This window comes from Pseudophryne corroboree, unplaced genomic scaffold (assembly GCF_028390025.1).
Source record: "Pseudophryne corroboree isolate aPseCor3 unplaced genomic scaffold, aPseCor3.hap2 scaffold_367, whole genome shotgun sequence".
NCBI lineage: Eukaryota > Metazoa > Chordata > Amphibia > Anura > Myobatrachidae > Pseudophryne > Pseudophryne corroboree.
The window spans coordinates 342,985-361,357 of NW_026970019.1; the positions used below are offsets into that span (position 1 = coordinate 342,985).

The 18,373-nt window shown below is 45.0% G+C and overlaps 4 non-coding genes across 4 annotated transcripts; all 4 read right to left on the minus strand.

Annotated features, from left to right (window-relative positions):
* Positions 1-9,204: 9,204 nt before the first annotated feature.
* On the minus strand, positions 9,205-9,367 carry LOC135021072 (U1 spliceosomal RNA). The gene has a single exon (XR_010218389.1). It is a non-coding gene; the product is annotated as a U1 spliceosomal RNA (small nuclear RNA).
* Positions 9,368-9,512: 145 nt separating this feature from the next.
* LOC135021120 (U1 spliceosomal RNA) lies at positions 9,513-9,676 on the minus strand. The gene has a single exon (XR_010218435.1). It is a non-coding gene; the product is annotated as a U1 spliceosomal RNA (small nuclear RNA).
* Positions 9,677-10,337: 661 nt separating this feature from the next.
* On the minus strand, positions 10,338-10,500 carry LOC135021089 (U1 spliceosomal RNA). The gene has a single exon (XR_010218406.1). It is a non-coding gene; the product is annotated as a U1 spliceosomal RNA (small nuclear RNA).
* A 152-nt stretch (positions 10,501-10,652) lies between these two features.
* LOC135021088 (U1 spliceosomal RNA) lies at positions 10,653-10,816 on the minus strand. The gene has a single exon (XR_010218405.1). It is a non-coding gene; the product is annotated as a U1 spliceosomal RNA (small nuclear RNA).
* Between the last annotated feature and the right edge of the window lie 7,557 nt (positions 10,817-18,373).

Below are 18,373 nucleotides of genomic sequence, written 5' to 3' on the forward strand. Positions count from 1 at the left end.
CCACCTGCTCTCCTTCAACCTATCTCTCTCGACTTCCCCATCTCAACCTCCTAAGGCTACCATCACTAAGCGTAACATTGAAGCTATTGACACCACATTCCTTTCCTCCCTGTTTGACTCACTTCTCTCTCCTATTCTCTCTCTCTCATGCCGTGAACAAGCCACTTCCACATACAATGCTTCCCTTACTTCTGCTCTTGACTCTGTTGCTCCACCAACCACTATTCACCCTCACAAATTAACACCTCAACCCTGGCACACCAAATGCACCAGATATCTGCAAAAATGCTCACGTACGGCTGAGCGACACTGGAGGAAATCACGCTCTAAGGCAGACTTCCTCCATTTCAAACTTATGCTCTCATCCTTCAGTGCTGCCCTTTCTCTTGCTAAACAGTCATACTTCAAGAACCTCATCTCCTCCCAGTCTTCCAACCCCCGGCGCCTCTTTGCCACTCTCAACTCACTCCTCTGCCCACCTCCACCTCGTCTCCCTTCCTCACTCTCTGCTCTTGACTTTGCCACTTACTTCACATCCAAAATTGACTCCATACGTCAGGACATCACATCACACCAGACTATCAGTAACCAGCCTTCTCTCGTGGATGGCCAAGAAGAGCTTGGTACCCAGAACTTCAAGAATTTATATCGGAGGACCCATGGCCTCTGCCACTCAGACAGGACCTGCGGCAGCAGGGGCCCTGTCTGTTCCAAGACTTACCGCGGCTGCGTTTGTCGGCATGGCGGTTGAACGCCGGATCCTGAAGGAAAAGGGCATTCCGGAGGAAGTCATTCCTACGCTTACTAAAGCCAGGAAAGAGGTTACAGCAACTCATTATCACCGCATATGGCGAAAATATGTTGCATGGTGTGAGGCCGAAAGGGCCCCAACAGAGGAATTTCAACTAGGTCGATTTCTGCATTTCCTGCAAGCAGGAGTGACTATGGGCCTTAAATTGGGTTCCATTAAGGTACAGATCTCGGCTCTGTCGATTTTCTTTCAAAAAGAACTAGCTTCAGTACCTGAAGTTCAGACATTTATAAAAGGAGTGCTGCAGAGTCAGCCCCCGTTTGTGCCTCCTGTGGCACCTTGGGATCTCAACGTGGTGTTGAGTTTCTTAAAATCACATTGGTTTGAACCACTAAAAACCGTGGATCTGAAATATCTCACGTGGAAGGTGGTTATGTTATTGGCCTTGGCTTCTGCCAGGCGAGTATCAAAGTTGGCGGCTTTGTCTTGTAATAGCCCTTATTTGATTTTCCATATGGATAGGGCAGAATTGAGGACTCGTCCCCAGTTTCTCCCAAAGGTGGTGTCAGCGTTTCACCTGAACCAGCCTATTGTGGTGCCTAGGCTACTAGGGACTTGGAGGACTCCAAGTTGCTAGACGTTGTCAGGGCACTGAAAATATATGTTTCCAGAATGGCTAGAGTCAGAAAATCTGACTCGCTGTTTATCCTATATGCACCTAACAAGCTGGGTGCTCCTGCTTCTAAGCAGACTATTGCTCGTTGGATTTGTAGTACAATTCAGCTTGCACATACTGTGGCAGGCCTGCCACAGCCAAAATCTGTCAATGCCCATTCAACAAGGAAGGTGGGCTCATCTTGGGCGGCTGCCCGAGGGGTCTCGGCTTTACAACTTTGCCGAGCAGCTACTTGGTCAGGGGCAAACACGTTTGCAAAATTCTACAAATTTGATACCCTGGCTGAGGAGGACCTGGAGTTCTCTCATTCAGTGCTGCAGAGTCATCCGCACTCTCCCGCCCGTTTGGGAGCTTTGGTATAATCCCCATGGTCCTTACGGAGTTCCCAGCATCCACTAGGACGTTAGAGAAAATAAGAATTTACTCACCGGTAATTCTATTTCTCGTAGTCCGTAGTGGATGCTGGGCGCCCATCCCAAGTGCGGTTTATCTGCAATACTTGTACATAGTTATTGTTAACTAAATCGGGTTATTGTTGAGCCATCTGTTGAGAGGCTCTATTGTTTCATACTGTTAACTGTGTTTCATATCACGAGTTGTACGGTGTGATTGGTGTGGCTGGTATGAGTCTTACCCGGGATTCAAAATCCTTCCTTATTGTGTACGCTCGTCCGGGCACAGTACCTAACTGAGGCTTGGAGGAGGGTCATAGTGGGAGGAGCCAGTGCACACCAGGTAGTCTAAGATCTTTCTAGAGTGCCCAGCCTCCTTCGGAGCCCGCTATTCCCCATGGTCCTTACGGAGTTCCCAGCATCCACTACGGACTACGAGAAATAGAATTACCGGTGAGTAAATTCTTATTATAGTAGTGTATACACTAGAGATGAGCGCCTGAAATTTTTCGGGTTTTGTGTTTTGGTTTTGGGTTCGGTTCCGCGGCCGTGTTTTGGGTTCGAACGCGTTTTGGCAAAACCTCACCGAATTTTTTTTGTCGGATTCGGGTGTGTTTTGGATTCGGGTGTTTTTTTCAAAAAACACTAAAAAACAGCTTAAATCATAGAATTTGGGGGTCATTTTGATCCCAAAGTATTATTAACCTCAAAAACCATAATTTACACTCATTTTCAGTCTATTCTGAATACCTCACAATATTATTTTTAGTCCTAAAATTTGCACCGAGGTCGCTGTGTGAGTAAGATAAGCGACCCTAGTGGCCGACACAAACACCGGGCCCATCTAGGAGTGGCACTGCAGTGTCACGCAGGATGTCCCTTCCAAAAAACCCTCCCCAAACAGCACATGACGCAAAGAAAAAAAGAGGCGCAATGAGGTAGCTGTGTGAGTAAGATTAGCGACCCTAGTGGCCGACACAAACACCGGGCCCATCTAGGAGTGGCACTGCAGTGTCACGCAGGATGGCCCTTCCAAAAAACCCTCCCCAAACAGCACATGACGCAAAGAAAAAAAGAGGCGCAATGAGGTAGCTGTGTGAGTAAGATTAGCGACCCTAGTGGCCGATACAAACACCGGGCCCATCTAGGAGTGGCACTGCAGTGTCACGCAGGATGGCCCTTCCAAAAAACCCTCCCCAAACAGCACATGACGCAAAGAAAAAAAGAGGCGCAATGAGGTAGCTGTGTGAGTAAGATTAGCGACCCTAGTGGCCAACACAAACACCGGGCCCATCTAGGAGTGGCACTGCAGTGTCACGCAGGATGTCCCTTCCAAAAAACCCTCCCCAAACAGCACATGACGCAAAGAAAAAAAGAGGCGCAATGAGGTAGCTGTGTGAGTAAGATTAGCGACCCTAGTGGCCGACACAAACACCGGGCCCATCTAGGAGTGGCACTGCAGTGTCACGCAGGATGTCCCTTCCAAAAAACCCTCCCCAAACAGCACATGACGCAAAGAAAAAAAGAGGCGCAATGAGGTAGCTGTGTGAGTAAGATTAGCGACCCTAGTGGCCGACACAAACACCGGGCCCATCTAGGAGTGGCACTGCAGTGTCACGCAGGATGTCCCTTCCAAAAAACCCTCCCCAAACAGCACATGACGCAAAGAAAAAAAGAGGCGCAATGAGGTAGCTGACTGTGTGAGTAAGATTAGCGACCCTAGTGGCCGACACAAACACCGGGCCCATCTAGGAGTGGCACTGCAGTGTCACGCAGGATGTCCCTTCCAAAAAAACCCTCCCCAATCAGCACATGATGCAAAGAAAAAGAAAAGAAAAAAGAGGTGCAAGATGGAATTGTCCTTGGGCCCTCCCACCCACCCTTATGTTGTATAAACAAAACAGGACATGCACACTTTAACCAACCCATCATTTCAGTGACAGGGTCTGCCACACGACTGTGACTGATATGACGGGTTGGTTTGGACCCCCCCCAAAAAAGAAGCAATTAATCTCTCCTTGCACAAACTGGCTCTACAGAGGCAAGATGTCCACCTCATCTTCACCCTCCGATATATCACCGTGTACATCCCCCTCCTCACAGATTATCAATTCGTCCCCACTGGAATCCACCATCTCAGCTCCCTGTGTACTTTGTGGAGGCAATTGCTGCTGGTCAATGTCTCCGCGGAGGAATTGATTATAATTCATTTTAATGAACATCATCTTCTCCACATTTTCTGGATGTAACCTCGTACGCCGATTGCTGACAAGGTGAGCGGCGGCACTAAACACTCTTTCGGAGTACACACTTGTGGGAGGGCAACTTAGGTAGAATAAAGCCAGTTTGTGCAAGGGCCTCCAAATTGCCTCTTTTTCCTGCCAGTATAAGTACGGACTGTGTGACGTGCCTACTTGGATGCGGTCACTCATATAATCCTCCACCATTCTATCAATGTTGAGAGAATCATATGCAGTGACAGTAGACGACATGTCCGTAATCGTTGTCAGGTCCTTCAGTCCGGACCAGATGTCAGCATCAGCAGTCACTCCAGACTGCCCTGCATCACCGCCAGCGGGTGGGCTCGGAATTCTGAGCCTTTTCCTCGCACCCCCAGTTGCGGGAGAATGTGAAGGAGGAGATGTTGACAGGTCGCGTTCCGCTTGACTTGACAATTTTGTCACCAGCAGGTCTTTCAACCCCAGCAGACCTGTGTCTGCCGGAAAGAGAGATCCAAGGTAGGCTTTAAATCTAGGATCGAGCACGGTGGCCAAAATGTAGTGCTCTGATTTCAACAGATTGACCACCCGTGAATCCTTGTTAAGCGAATTAAGGGCTGCATCCACAAGTCCCACATGCCTAGCGGAATCGCTCCCTTTTAGCTCCTTCTTCAATGCCTCCAGCTTCTTCTGCAAAAGCCTGATGAGGGGAATGACCTGACTCAGGCTGGCAGTGTCTGAACTGACTTCACGTGTGGCAAGTTCAAAGGGCATCAGAACCTTGCACAACGTTGAAATCATTCTCCACTGCACTTGAGACAGGTGCATTCCATCTCCTATATCGTGCTCAATTGTATAGGCTTGAATGGCCTTTTGCTGCTCCTCCAACCTCTGAAGCATATAGAGGGTTGAATTCCACCTCGTTACCACTTCTTGCTTCAGATGATGGCAGGGCAGGTTCAGTAGTTTTTGGTGGTGCTCCAGTCTTCTGTACGTGGTGCCTGTACGCCGAAAGTGTCCCGCAATTTTTCTGGCCACCGACAGCATCTCTTGCACGCCCCTGTCGTTTTTTAAAAAATTCTGCACCACCAAATTCAAGGTATGTGCAAAACATGGGACGTGCTGGAATTTGCCCATATTTAATGCACACACAATATTGCTGGCGTTGTCCGATGCCACAAATCCACAGGAGAGTCCAATTGGGGTAAGCCATTCCGCGATGATCTTCCTCAGTTGCCGTAAGAGGTTTTCAGCTGTGTGCGTATTCTGGAAAGCGGTGATACAAAGCGTAGCCTGCCTAGGAAAGAGTTGGCGTTTGCGAGATGCTGCTACTGGTGCCGCCGCTGCTGTTCTTGCGGCGGGAGTCCAAACATCTACCCAGTGGGCTGTCACAGTCATATAGTCCTGACCCTGCCCTGCTCCACTTGTCCACATGTCCGTGGTTAAGTGGACATTGGGTACAACTGCATTTTTTAGGAGACTGGTGAGTCTTTTTCTGACGTCCGTGTACATTCTCGGTATCGCCTGCCTAGAGAAGTGGAACCTAGATGGTATTTGGTAACGGGGGCACACTGCCTCAATAAATTGTCTAGTTCCCTGTGAACTAACGGCGGATACCGGACGCACGTCTAACACCAACATAGTTGTCAAGGACTCAGTTATCCGCTTTGCAGTAGGATGACTGCTGTGATATTTCATCTTCCTCGCAAAGGACTGTTGAACAGTCAATTGCTTACTGGAAGTAGTACAAGTGGGCTTACGACTTCCCCTCTGGGATGACCATCGACTCCCAGCGGCAACAACAGCAGCGCCAGCAGCAGTAGGCGTTACACGCAAGGATGCATCGGAGGAATCCCAGGCAGGAGAGGACTCGTCAGACTTGCCAGTGACATGGCCTGCAGGACTATTGGCATTCCTGGGGAAGGAGGAAATTGACACTGAGGGAGTTGGTGGGGTGGTTTGCGTGAGCTTGGTTACAAGAGGAAGGGATTTACTGGTCAGTGGACTGCTTCCGCTGTCACCCAAAGTTTTTGAACTTGTCACTGACTTATTATGAATGCGCTGCAGGTGACGTATAAGGGAGGATGTTCCGAGGTGGTTAACGTCCTTACCCCTACTTATTACAGCTTGACAAAGGGAACACACGGCTTGACACCTGTTGTCCGCATTTCTGGTGAAATACCTCCACACCGAAGAGCTGATTTTTTTGGTATTTTCACCTGGCATGTCAACGGCCATATTCCTCCCACGGACAACAGGTGTCTCCCCGGGTGCCTGACTTAAACAAACCACCTCACCATCAGAATCCTCCTGGTCAATTTCCTCCCCAGCGCCAGCAACACCCATATCCTCCTCATCCAGGTGTACTTCAACACTGACATCTTCAATCTGACTATCAGGAACTGGACTGCGGGTGCTCCTTCCAGCACTTGCAGGGGGCGTGCAAATGGTGGAAGGCGCATGCTCTTCACGTCCAGTGTTGGGAAGGTCAGGCATCGCAACCGACACAATTGGACTCTCCTTGTGGATTTGGGATTTCGAAGAATGCACAGTTCTTTGCTGTGCTGCTTTTGCCAGCTTGAGTCTTTTCATTTTTCTAGCGAGAGGCTGAGTGCTTCCATCCTCATGTGAAGCTGAACCACTAGCCATGAACATAGGCCAGGGCCTCAGCCGTTCCTTGCCACTCCGAGTGGTAAATGGCATATTGGCAAGTTTACGCTTCTCCTCCGACAATTTTATTTTAGGTTTTGGAGTCCTTTTTTTACTGATATTTGGTGTTTTGGTTTTGACATGCTCTGTACTATGCCATTGGGCATCGGCCTTGGCAGACGACGTTGCTGGCATTTCATCGTCTCGGCCATGACTAGTGGCAGCAGCTTCAGCACGAGGTGGAAGTGGATCTTGATCTTTCCCTAATTTTGGAACCTCAACATTTTTGTTCTCCATATTTTAATAGGCACAACTAAAAGGCACCTCAGGTAAACAATGGAGATGGATGGATTGGATACTAGTATACAATTATGGACGGGCTGCCGAGTGCCGACACAGAGGTAGCCACAGCCGTGAACTACCGCACTGTACTGTGTCTGCTGCTAATATATAGACTGGTTGATAAAGAGATAGTATACTTGTAACTAGTATGTATGTATAAAGAAAGAAAAAAAACCACGGTTAGGTGGTATATACAATTATGGACGGGCTGCCGAGTGCCGACACAGAGGTAGCCACAGCCGTGAACTACCGCACTGTACTGTGTCTGCTGCTAATATATAGACTGGTTGATAAAGAGATAGTATACTCGTAACTAGTATGTATGTATAAAGAAAGAAAAAAAAACCACGGTTAGGTGGTATATACAATTATGGACGGGCTGCCGAGTGCCGACACAGAGGTAGCCACAGCCGTGAACTACCGCACTGTACTGTGTCTGCTGCTAATATATAGACTGGTTGATAAAGAGATAGTATACTCGTAACTAGTATGTATGTATAAAGAAAGAAAAAAAAACCACGGTTAGGTGGTATATACAATTAAGGACGGGCTGCCGAGTGCCGACACAGAGGTAGCCACAGCCGTGAACTACCACACTGTACTGTGTCTGCTGCTAATATATAGACTGGTTGATAAAGAGATAGTATACTCGTAACTAGTATGTATGTATAAAGAAAGAAAAAAAAACCACGGTTAGGTGGTATATACAATTATGGACGGGCTGCCGAGTGCCGACACAGAGGTAGCCACAGCCGTGAACTACCGCACTGTACTGTGTCTGCTGCTAATATATAGACTGGTTGATAAAGAGATAGTATACTCGTAACTAGTATGTATGTATAAAGAAAGAAAAAAAAACCACGGTTAGGTGGTTTATACAATTATGGACGGGCTGCCGAGTGCCGACACAGAGGTAGCCACAGCCGTGAACTACCGCACTGTACTGTGTCTGCTGCTAATATATAGACTGGTTGATAAAGAGATAGTATACTCGTAACTAGTATGTATGTATAAAGAAAGAAAAAAAAACCACGGTTAGGTGGTATATACAATTATGGACGGGCTGCCGAGTGCCGACACAGAGGTAGCCACAGCCGTGTCCTTCGTTTGGGAGAAAAATGCAAAGGTACAAGACAGCTTTTCCTTGCCAATATCTCTCTTTTGCAAAGAGCTACGCATTGGAAAATTCAGGGCTATACCGTGTAGATGAAGCACTAACAGGAGGCTTTAAAATTTTCATTCTAGTGTCCTTCGTTTGGGAGAAAAATGCAAAGGTACAAGACAGCTTTTCCTTGCCAATATCTCTCTTTTGCAAAGAGCTGCGCATTGGAAAATTCAGGGCTATGCCGTGTAGATGATGGCCTAACAGGAGGCTTTAAAAAAAATGTTCTAGTGTCCTTCGTTTGGGAGAAAAATGCAAAGGTACAAGACAGCTTTTCCTTGCCAATATCTCTCTTTTGCAAAGAGCTGCGCATTGGAAAATTCAGGGCTATGCCGTGTAGATGATGGCCTAACAGGGCTGGGGAGGGCCGCTGCTCAGGCACATCTCTGTCAAGTAAAGAAGATTCAACTGAGGCAGCACAAGGGAACTCTCATCTGGGGACAACAACTGCAGGGAGAACACATATTTTCAGATGAACATGGGAGGGCAGAAGGCTGCCTAATACTGAAGCACCCCCAAACAACAAACCAAATGCAACAACTAGTGCAAGCATTCCTGGGGGAAGGCTGCAGCAGATGGATTTGCATATGGTGATGTCATCCAAGCAGTGGGTCAAAGTTGGCTTCAACCCTCGTCTGCATATGAAAAGAGAAAAGGGGCGTGCAGGGCATGGCGGCCTTTTGCGGCGATTGGATGACCCCTAGTTCGCATTAAACACATCCACCCTCCTTCGGTGTGGGGCTCATGTTGGCTATGCCCCAGCCCCTGAAGCATTCAAGCTGATTTCTTGCAGCAGCTAGGCACTGTAACAGCTCCAGAGCTGCTCTGTAAGGCAAGTAAAAGGGCGTGGGCCCTGCAGCACTACCTGTAGTTCGCATTGTGCGTTGGAAGGCACAAATTAAGCAGACGGGAGAAGTCAGGATAGTGCGCAAGGGCATAGAAGGGAGCGGCTCAAGAAAAAAGAAGTGGAAATAGACAGCAAACTAGGCTGGAGAGAGACCTGAGACAAAGAGATCTGAATTATACGAGAGCCGACCAGGGGAAACACAAATTATGCAGTCAAGTTTCCCACATTTGGGGAAATCGCAGGAGCAGCACACCCAGAGTGCAATGGGTGAGACTTGCCCTGGGAGAAGCACCTTCATGATCATAGTATCTCACCTGGCAGGTAAGTAGGATTTGGGATAGTTCTGGGGAGGGTCGCTGCTCGGGCTGTCAAGTGAAGTAGATCCAACTGAGGCAGCACAAGGAAACTCTCGATAGAAGAACAAGGCTAGAGGAAGATCTGAGACAAATAAATCTGACTTTTACCAGAGCTGACCAGAGGAAAGAACAAACACAGTCCCCCACTACCACAAATAATGCAGTCGAGTTTCCCACATTTGGGGAAATCATAGGGGTCAGCATACCCAGAATGCAATGAATGAACCTCACCCTGGGAGAACAATCTTCATGACCATGGTATCTCCTATGCAAAATAAGTATGACTTAGGATAGGGCTGGGGAGGGCCGCTGCTAAGGCACATCTCTGTCAAGTAAAGGAGATTCAACTGAGGCAGCACAAGGGAACTCTCATCTGGGGACAACAACTGCAGGGAGAACACATATTTTCAGATGAACATGGGAGGGCAGAAGGCTGCCTAATACTGAAGCACCCCCAAACAACAAACCAAATGCAACAACTAGTGCAAGCATTCCTGGGGGAAGGCCTGCAGCAGATGGATTTGCATATGGTGATGTCATCCAAGCAGTGGGTCAAAGTTGGCTTCAACCCTCGTCTGCATATGAAAAGTGAAAAGGGGCGTGCAGGGCATGGCGGCCTTTTGCGGCGCTTGGATGACCCCTAGTTCGCATTAAACACCTCCACCCTACTTCGGTGTGGGGCTATGCCCCAGCCCCTGAAGCATTCAAGCTGATTTCTTGCAGCAGCTGGGCACTGTAACAGCTCCAGAGCTGCTCTGTAAGGCAAGTAAAAGGGTGTGGGCCCTGCAGCACTACCTGTAGTTTGCATTGTGCGTTGGAAGGCACAAAGTAAGCAGACGGGAGAAGTCAGGATAGTGCGCAAGGGCATAGAAGGGAGCAACTCAAGAAAAGAGAAGTGGAAACAGACAGCAAACTAGGCTGGAGAGAGACCTGAGACAAAGAGATCTGAATTATACGAGAGCCGACCAGGGGAAACACAAATTATGCAGTCAAGTGTCCAACATTTGGGGAAACCGCAGGAGCAGCACACCCAGAGTGCAATGGGTGAGCCTTGCCCTGGGAGAAGCATCTTCATGATCATAGTATCTCACCTGGCAGGTAAGTAGGAGTTGGGCTAGAGCTGGGGAGGGTCGCTGCTCGGGCACCCCCCTGTCAAGTGAAGGAGATCCAACTGAGGCAGCACATGGAAACTCTCGAAAGAAGAACAAGGCTAGAGGAAGATCTGAGACAAATAAATCTGACTTTTACCAGAGCTGACCAGAGGAAAGCACAAACACAGTCCCCCACTACCACAAATAATGCAGTCGAGTTTCCCACATTTGGGGAAATCACAGGGGTCAGCATACCCAGAATGCAATGAATGAACCTCACCCTGGGAGAACAATCTTCATGACCATGGTATCTCCTATGCAAAATAAGTATGATTTGGGATAGGGCTGGGGAGGGCCGCTGCTCAGGCACATCTCTGTCAAGAATTTATAAAGTCTATACATATATATAACCAAATGTCAATATATATATATAGAACCCAGTGCTCCTATCAAAACTTATCTATTTCACCAATTTGTTGCTTATTTAATCTTTATACATCTATTAATTTTCACCATATATTATAAAATGCTGCTCCCATAGGTAGTACTGTTCTACCAATAATAAACCAAATTTTAAAGATAATCACACTTGTTATCAAGGGAGCGCAAAAAATAAAATATACAAGCTCCTTATTTTTAAAAAATATATATAGACAGAAGAAACCCACATTCAATAAAATACAATGGAGTCAACATATATAGGCACCACTATCCATATCTAAATGTAATCAGGATCTATTTCATATTGCCCTTGATGACAACGGAATGTTTATTAAAGGGTCCAAAAAATCCTACTGGATACAGCTGTTGTAATTTAATCGTTTGTAACCCTACCTTGAACGAGAGCTGTCTATGTATTCTATTAAGGGATGGTTACCTAATAGCTGTGCCTCCACTCAAGCTATGTGTAGTATTTAACTACCGTTAAGGCTTGCTTGAGTAAGCCTGATCTCTATCCTTAGGGGATGATTCCCTTATATCATAGATATATTATCTAATATACCTGTCTCTTTCTTCCAGGATCTTCAGATCAACTTCCAGACGGACCAGACACACATGGAAAGTATAACACTTTAATGACCAGTACCAAATGGATTAAGTATACATTAACATTTCATCAATTACACATTCCCCTTTAAGTCATTAATCCATGCTAACCCCCTGTCAATTAGGCCTATACACAGTACCTGCATGCAATACAACAAATCCTTTTTCTTTTCAAGACACCCTTAGGTGTTAGAGTGACCCGGGTACTCTTAATATGATAGTGCACTATAAGGGCCCATAAACTTCCTAAAAATAACAGCAGTTAATACAGAATATCTGACACTATGTTTTAGTATCAACTATCAGTTCTCCCTTCAGTTAAAGAGAAAGATGTTTGGCTCAGTCTACTTATGGTAGCGATTACTTTCTCCTATAAGGTTACTTATAGTTCCTCCTTGGCAGATAACAGAAAGTATCTATTTAGCTCATAGATAGTAACATCAACAGTTGATTACCAAGGAATCTGTATCCTTTCCTCAGTAAAAATGTTACTGTAGTTGTCCAGTATTAAACTAAACTCCTAAGAAGCTGGTATGATAAACCTTTGTTATGCTGCGTCCTTGTGTCCATTTGAAGTAGCTGATGCTTTCTATATTTCAGAGCATATATAGCTTTTCGATTCCTGTATGCCTCAAATTATTGTTGTCTCTTAGGATGAGTCTATATTAAATATATCTGCAAGAGATGGTTTCTCTTATCATAGTCACAGCGAGCTCAAATCCTTTAACTTTATAACTAATAGTCTCTTACGTGTCAGTCCTTCTTACGGGTTCACGAATATACATATAACACAGTTGTATTAAAGTGCCACAAGCTAGTCCTTGAATCGGGATGATATTCTAATCCTTTGTGGCTAAGAGGCTTTAACATCCATCCAATGTCACTGTAGTATGGCTACCTTTAATGTCCTTGACTCTAATTCTGCTAATTCAGGGGCATAAATACACACATTAGGTGGCAGCTTTAGGGTGTTACTTTCTATTTAGCGCTGCGGAACAATGTCTCTGGCTCTCCTTTGACTGATGTGATGCTGATATATGGGGGAGTTTTAAAACTATTTATGAAGCGTTAAACAGTTCAAGTTTCACTCCACTCCTCCTGTTACATATATATACCCAGTGCTTTCTACCTTCTCCTTAGCACTATGATTAAGCCATACATGGAACTGTAATTATAGGTCACTCTGACTACTGTGACCCATTACTATCCTCCTGCTTAATAGCCATTATTGCGGCCTAGCCCTGGAGTACTTAGTCCCAATATGAAATTGACTATGTACAATAGTCACCTATGGCTTGCTGTGCTTAGTGTAGGGGTAATATAAATGGCTGGATTATGCACTCACACTTCTACCATCTAGTGATGCTGCTGCCGGATGCTCCCCCGACTCCTCCCTTACACTTACAGCCACACAGAATGGAGCCTCTGCTGCTGGTCCTGGCTTCTTTGTTGTGGCTGTCAGAGTCTGTGCCGGTAATAGGTAGGAAGGAACCCTCTCTGTGTCCCTGTCACAGATGTGCCCTTCCAATACTGCTGGGTGAGTTGACTAGCGCTGATCTTGGGTTCTATGAACAGTTCTGAGTCTCAATGCTGCTGTCACCACCTTTACAGTAAGGAAGCCCTGTTCTGGCTTCACACACTAAGCCCCCTCCGGCCGCCGCAATGTATACCGCTCAGCTCTAATGCGGGCGACGGCCGGAGCAGCAAAAAACTATGTCCTCTCACCAAGGGATATGCAGTCTCTATCTCAGCTACACTCACAGCACCTCTCCACTCCTCTCTAGTAGTCACATGACCCACTCTGAGGTGATGCCCCGCCCACTGGCAATCACCTCACTAGGTGATTGACAGTTAGGAGCACAAGGACATTAACCCTTTAGATACACTGTGAAACCATAAAATAAGCCTTCATTGTATTCACCACTACATTTACATCAATGTACATACAATTACATATATGTGAACTGTATTATTTACCTCACAACATGCATACAGTATTACAACATCCATTAACTTTTATATGAATAATATATATGCTTATACTCCATTTTAGTCACCATATTATAACTACCTCAGTATAAGTGTTGTTTAAACCCTAAATCAGGGTTACATTTCTCCCCCTGGTGCATTGTCACTGTTTAACATCTTTAGGTGCCAATGCACCATCTACCTTACTCACTATGCTAAAATAGTATATATTCATTCACATCCATTAGCAAGCCACCTCATCTCAACCATTTTAACTGTTGGCCAAATAGGGAGGGATGGAACTACATAGCCTTCATGCCTCCCAGGGATAGTGTTCTCTGATCGTGCTGGTTTCCCTTGCTCTTCTACACCTGATTTATTGACTTCTTTTAGTACTGGACTTCGGATGGAAGATTTAAGAGATTGTGCTAGGGTAAAGTTATCATGTACCTCACTACGATTTTCACTGAGACTAGTTTCTTTCTCTGACGAAGCTTCTAAAGTTATCAAGTCTTTAGCATCTGAATTTTCCGTTTCTTGATCCTGGGACTGATTTACTCTACCATTGAATCTCGAGAGAGGTCGGTAATGTAAGGTTGTAGAAGGATGACATGGAGCTGGATCTCTCCCTTGCCTTTGTTCTGAATATGCACTTCCTTCATCAACCACTTTTTCTCGTGGTTGATAACAATAACTGTATGATCCTCGTCGGTTTGGAGCAAATCGACTCCCTTTCACTGGTACTCCACCTATGCCAGTCACATTTGCTTCATGTACACCCTTTTCCCCTTCCAACACTTCAAATTCTACTTTCTCTCCATCTCCTACACTGTACAACAGTTTTAGGGGGTTATTCTTCGTTATGGATGTCCAATGTACAAATATGTCTTCTCCGGTGTCATGCCTTTTAATGAAGCCATAGCCTTTCTTCACATGGAACCATATTACTGTGCCAGTCATTTTAAGAGACATATACTGTGTCCCTTTACTATCAACTTTATTCATAGAAGATTGTCTCAGCAATATACCATCCACTACCTCAGTCTGTAATGCTATGTCCTTAGTATCCGGTCGCATAGAAAATTCATGGATACGGTCTTCAGGACAGTTGTTTAGGAAGTTGGCATCCTTGAGTATTTTATTCTCAGATTCTAGCTGAGACAGTCTTTCTTTCATTTCATTCAGACAAATATGATCCTCCTTTTCAGTTTCTTTACCCACTTCCAATAATTCAGACAACTCAGTTATTTTTGATTCCAGAGAATGAATATTGTCTTCCTGCTGCTGGTACATTATCAACTTTTGTTGCTCCTGATCCACTCTGGTTTGTCTTTCATCAGATGCCATGGTTTCCATCTCTCTCTGTATAAACCAAAGTTCTCTCTCAAGCTCTTTGTTCCTCTCATCAATTTTGGTGTTAAACATCTGTTCTTCTTTTAGCTTCCATTGGGTTTCATCTAGAACCTCCAACAACTGATGTTTAGACCTGTCCAGTGCTATATGTCTTATCACCTCTATTGGGGTCTGTAGATCCACTGGGCTATCTCTTCTTGTTGGTTCCTCAATGGAAGTTGGAAACCGGGAAAGCAGGTCCTTCTGTTGATCTTTTGGAAGAGCTAATACTAATTGTCCATGTTTCTTATAATCCTCAGCTATTTGCTTTAGCACAGTTTCTAATCTCTGTATACCTACATCTATCTTCACTTCCCCTGGAACTCTCTCTTTCAGTGGTAGAACATTCTTATCTCCTTTCATTCCATAATCCATGTTAGCGACCAAAGTATGAGCAAGGTTGTCACTAACACCTCCCTCACTATCCTTTAGGTGGGGATCAAGTTTGACTTTCTTGTCCTTTGATTTTTTCTTTCTCTTCTCCAACTCTACAGGGATATCTAATATTTTTTCATTTTTCACACCTAGGTTATTTACAAAAGTTCCCACAAACTTGCATGTCACCTCTTCCTTTAAGCCTGGTCCCTTACGGTACTCTTGTTTGTCCATACTTTTACATTCTCTAATGGCTTCAACTCTCCCAACTGATACAGCAATGGCTTTATGTCCAACCTTCTCCCTGTTCCTTTGCTTCTTTCCCATATTTGTATTTTATTTTTAGGGATGTGAGGACTTTATCAATAATAATTAATGGCAGCTGACACCTGTGGTGTAACAGGGCCTGAGTGTAACTTCTATCTCACGCGGTGCCTCCAAATGTAACCCTACCCTCATTACCTTGAACGAGAGCTGTCTATGTATTCTATTAAGGGATGGTTACCTAATAGCTGTGCCTCCACTCAAGCTATGTGTAGTATTTAACTACCGTTAAGGCTTGCTTGAGTAAGCCTGATCTCTATCCTTAGGGGATGATTCCCTTATATCATAGATATATTATCTAATATACCTGTCTCTTTCTTCCAGGATCTTCAGATCAACTTCCAGACGGACCAGACACACATGGAAAGTATAACACTTTAATGACCAGTACCAAATGGATTAAGTATACATTAACATTTCATCAATTACACATTCCCCTTTAAGTCATTAATCCATGCTAACAGCCTGTCAATTAGGCCTATACACAGTACCTGCATGCAATACAACAAATCCTTTTTCTTTTCAAGACACCCTTAGGTGTTAGAGTGACCCGGGTACTCTTAATATGATAGTGCACTATAAGGGCCCATAAACTTCCTAAAAATAACAGCAGTTAATACAGAATGTCTGACACTATGTTTTAGTATCAACTATCAGTTTTCCCTTCAGTTAAAGAGAAAGATGTTTGGCTCAGTCTACTTATGGTAGCGATTACTTTCTCCTATAAGGTTACTTATAGTTCCTCCTTGGCAGATAACAGAAAGTATCTATTTAGCTCATAGATAGTAACATCAACAGTTGATTACCAAGGAATCTGTATCCTTTCCTCAGTAAAAATGTTACTGTAGTTGTCCAGTATTAAACTAAACTCCTAAGAAGCTGGTATGATAAACCTTTGTTATGCTGCGTCCTTGTGTCCATTTGAAGTAGCTGATGCTTTCTATATTTCAGAGCATATATAGCTTTTCGATTCCTGTATGCCTCAAATTATTGTTGTCTCTTAGGATGAGTCTATATTAAATATATCTGCAAGAGATGGTTTCTCTTATCATAGTCACAGCGAGCTCAAATCCTTTAACTTTATAACTAATAGTCTCTTACGTGTCAGTCCTTCTTACGGGTTCACGAATATACATATAACACAGTTGTATTAAAGTGCCACAAGCTAGTCCTTGAATCGGGATGATATTCTAATCCTTTGTGGCTAAGAGGCTTTAACATCCATCCAATGTCACTGTAGTATGGCTACCTTTAATGTCCTTGACTCTAATTCTGCTAATTCAGGGGCATAAATACACACATTAGGTGGCAGCTTTAGGGTGTTACTTTCTATTTAGCGCTGCGGAACAATGTCTCTGGCTCTCCTTTGACTGATGTGATGCTGATATATGGGGGAGTTTTAAAACTATTTATGAAGCGTTAAACAGTTCAAGTTTCACTCCACTCCTCCTGTTACATATATATACCCAGTGCTTTCTACCTTCTCCTTAGCACTATGATTAAGCCATACATGGAACTGTAATTATAGGTCACTCTGACTACTGTGACCCATTACTATCCTCCTGCTTAATAGCCATTATTGCGGCCTAGCCCTGGAGTACTTAGTCCCAATATGAAATTGACTATGTACAATAGTCACCTATGGCTTGCTGTGCTTAGTGTAGGGGTAATATAAATGGCTGGATTATGCACTCACACTTCTACCATCTAGTGATGCTGCTGCAGGATGCTCCCCCGACTCCTCCCTTACACTTACAGCCACACAGAATGGAGCCTCTGCTGCTGGTCCTGGCTTCTTTGTTGTGGCTGTCAGAGTCTGTGCCGGTAATAGGTAGGAAGGAACCCTCTCTGTGTCCCTGTCACAGATGTGCCCTTCCAATACTGCTGGGTGAGTTGACTAGCGCTGATCTTGGGTTCTATGAACAGTTCTGAGTCTCAATGCTGCTGTCACCACCTTTACAGTAAGGAAGCCCTGTTCTGGCTTCACACACTAAGCCCCCTCCGGCCGCCGCAATGTATACCGCTCAGCTCTAATGCGGGCGACGGCCGGAGCAGCAAAAAACTATGTCCTCTCACCAAGGGATATGCAGTCTCTCTCTCAGCTACACTCACAGCACCTCTCCACTCCTCTCTAGTAGTCACATGACCCACTCTGAGGTGATGCCCCGCCCACTGGCAATCACCTCACTAGGTGATTGACAGTTAGGAGCACAAGGACATTAACCCTTTAGATACACTGTGAAACCATAAAATAAGCCTTCATTGTATTCACCACTACATTTACATCAATGTACATACAATTACATATATGTGAACTGTATTATTTACCTCACAACATGCATACAGTATTACAACATCCATTAACTTTTATATGAATAATATATATGCTTATACTCCATTTTAGTCACCATATTATAACTACCTCAGTATAAGTGTTGTTTAAACCCTAAATCAGGGTTACACGTTACTTTCCAATTGTAATTGATACATTAAATTCCTTCTTGTGGATGAACAGCAACAGTTGTAACCAACGCCTCTTTTCTCTAACGTCCTAAGTGGATGCTGGGGACTCCGTAAGGACCATGGGGAATAGCGGCTCCGCAGGAGACTGGGCACATCTAAAGAAAGCTTTAGGACTATGTGGTGTGCACTGGCTCCTCCCCCTATGACCCTCCTCCAAGCCTCAGTTAGATTTCTGTGCCCGACGAGAAGGGTGCACACTAGGGGCTCTCCTGAGCTTCTTAGTGAAAGTTTTAGTTTAGGTTTGTTATTTTCAGTGAGA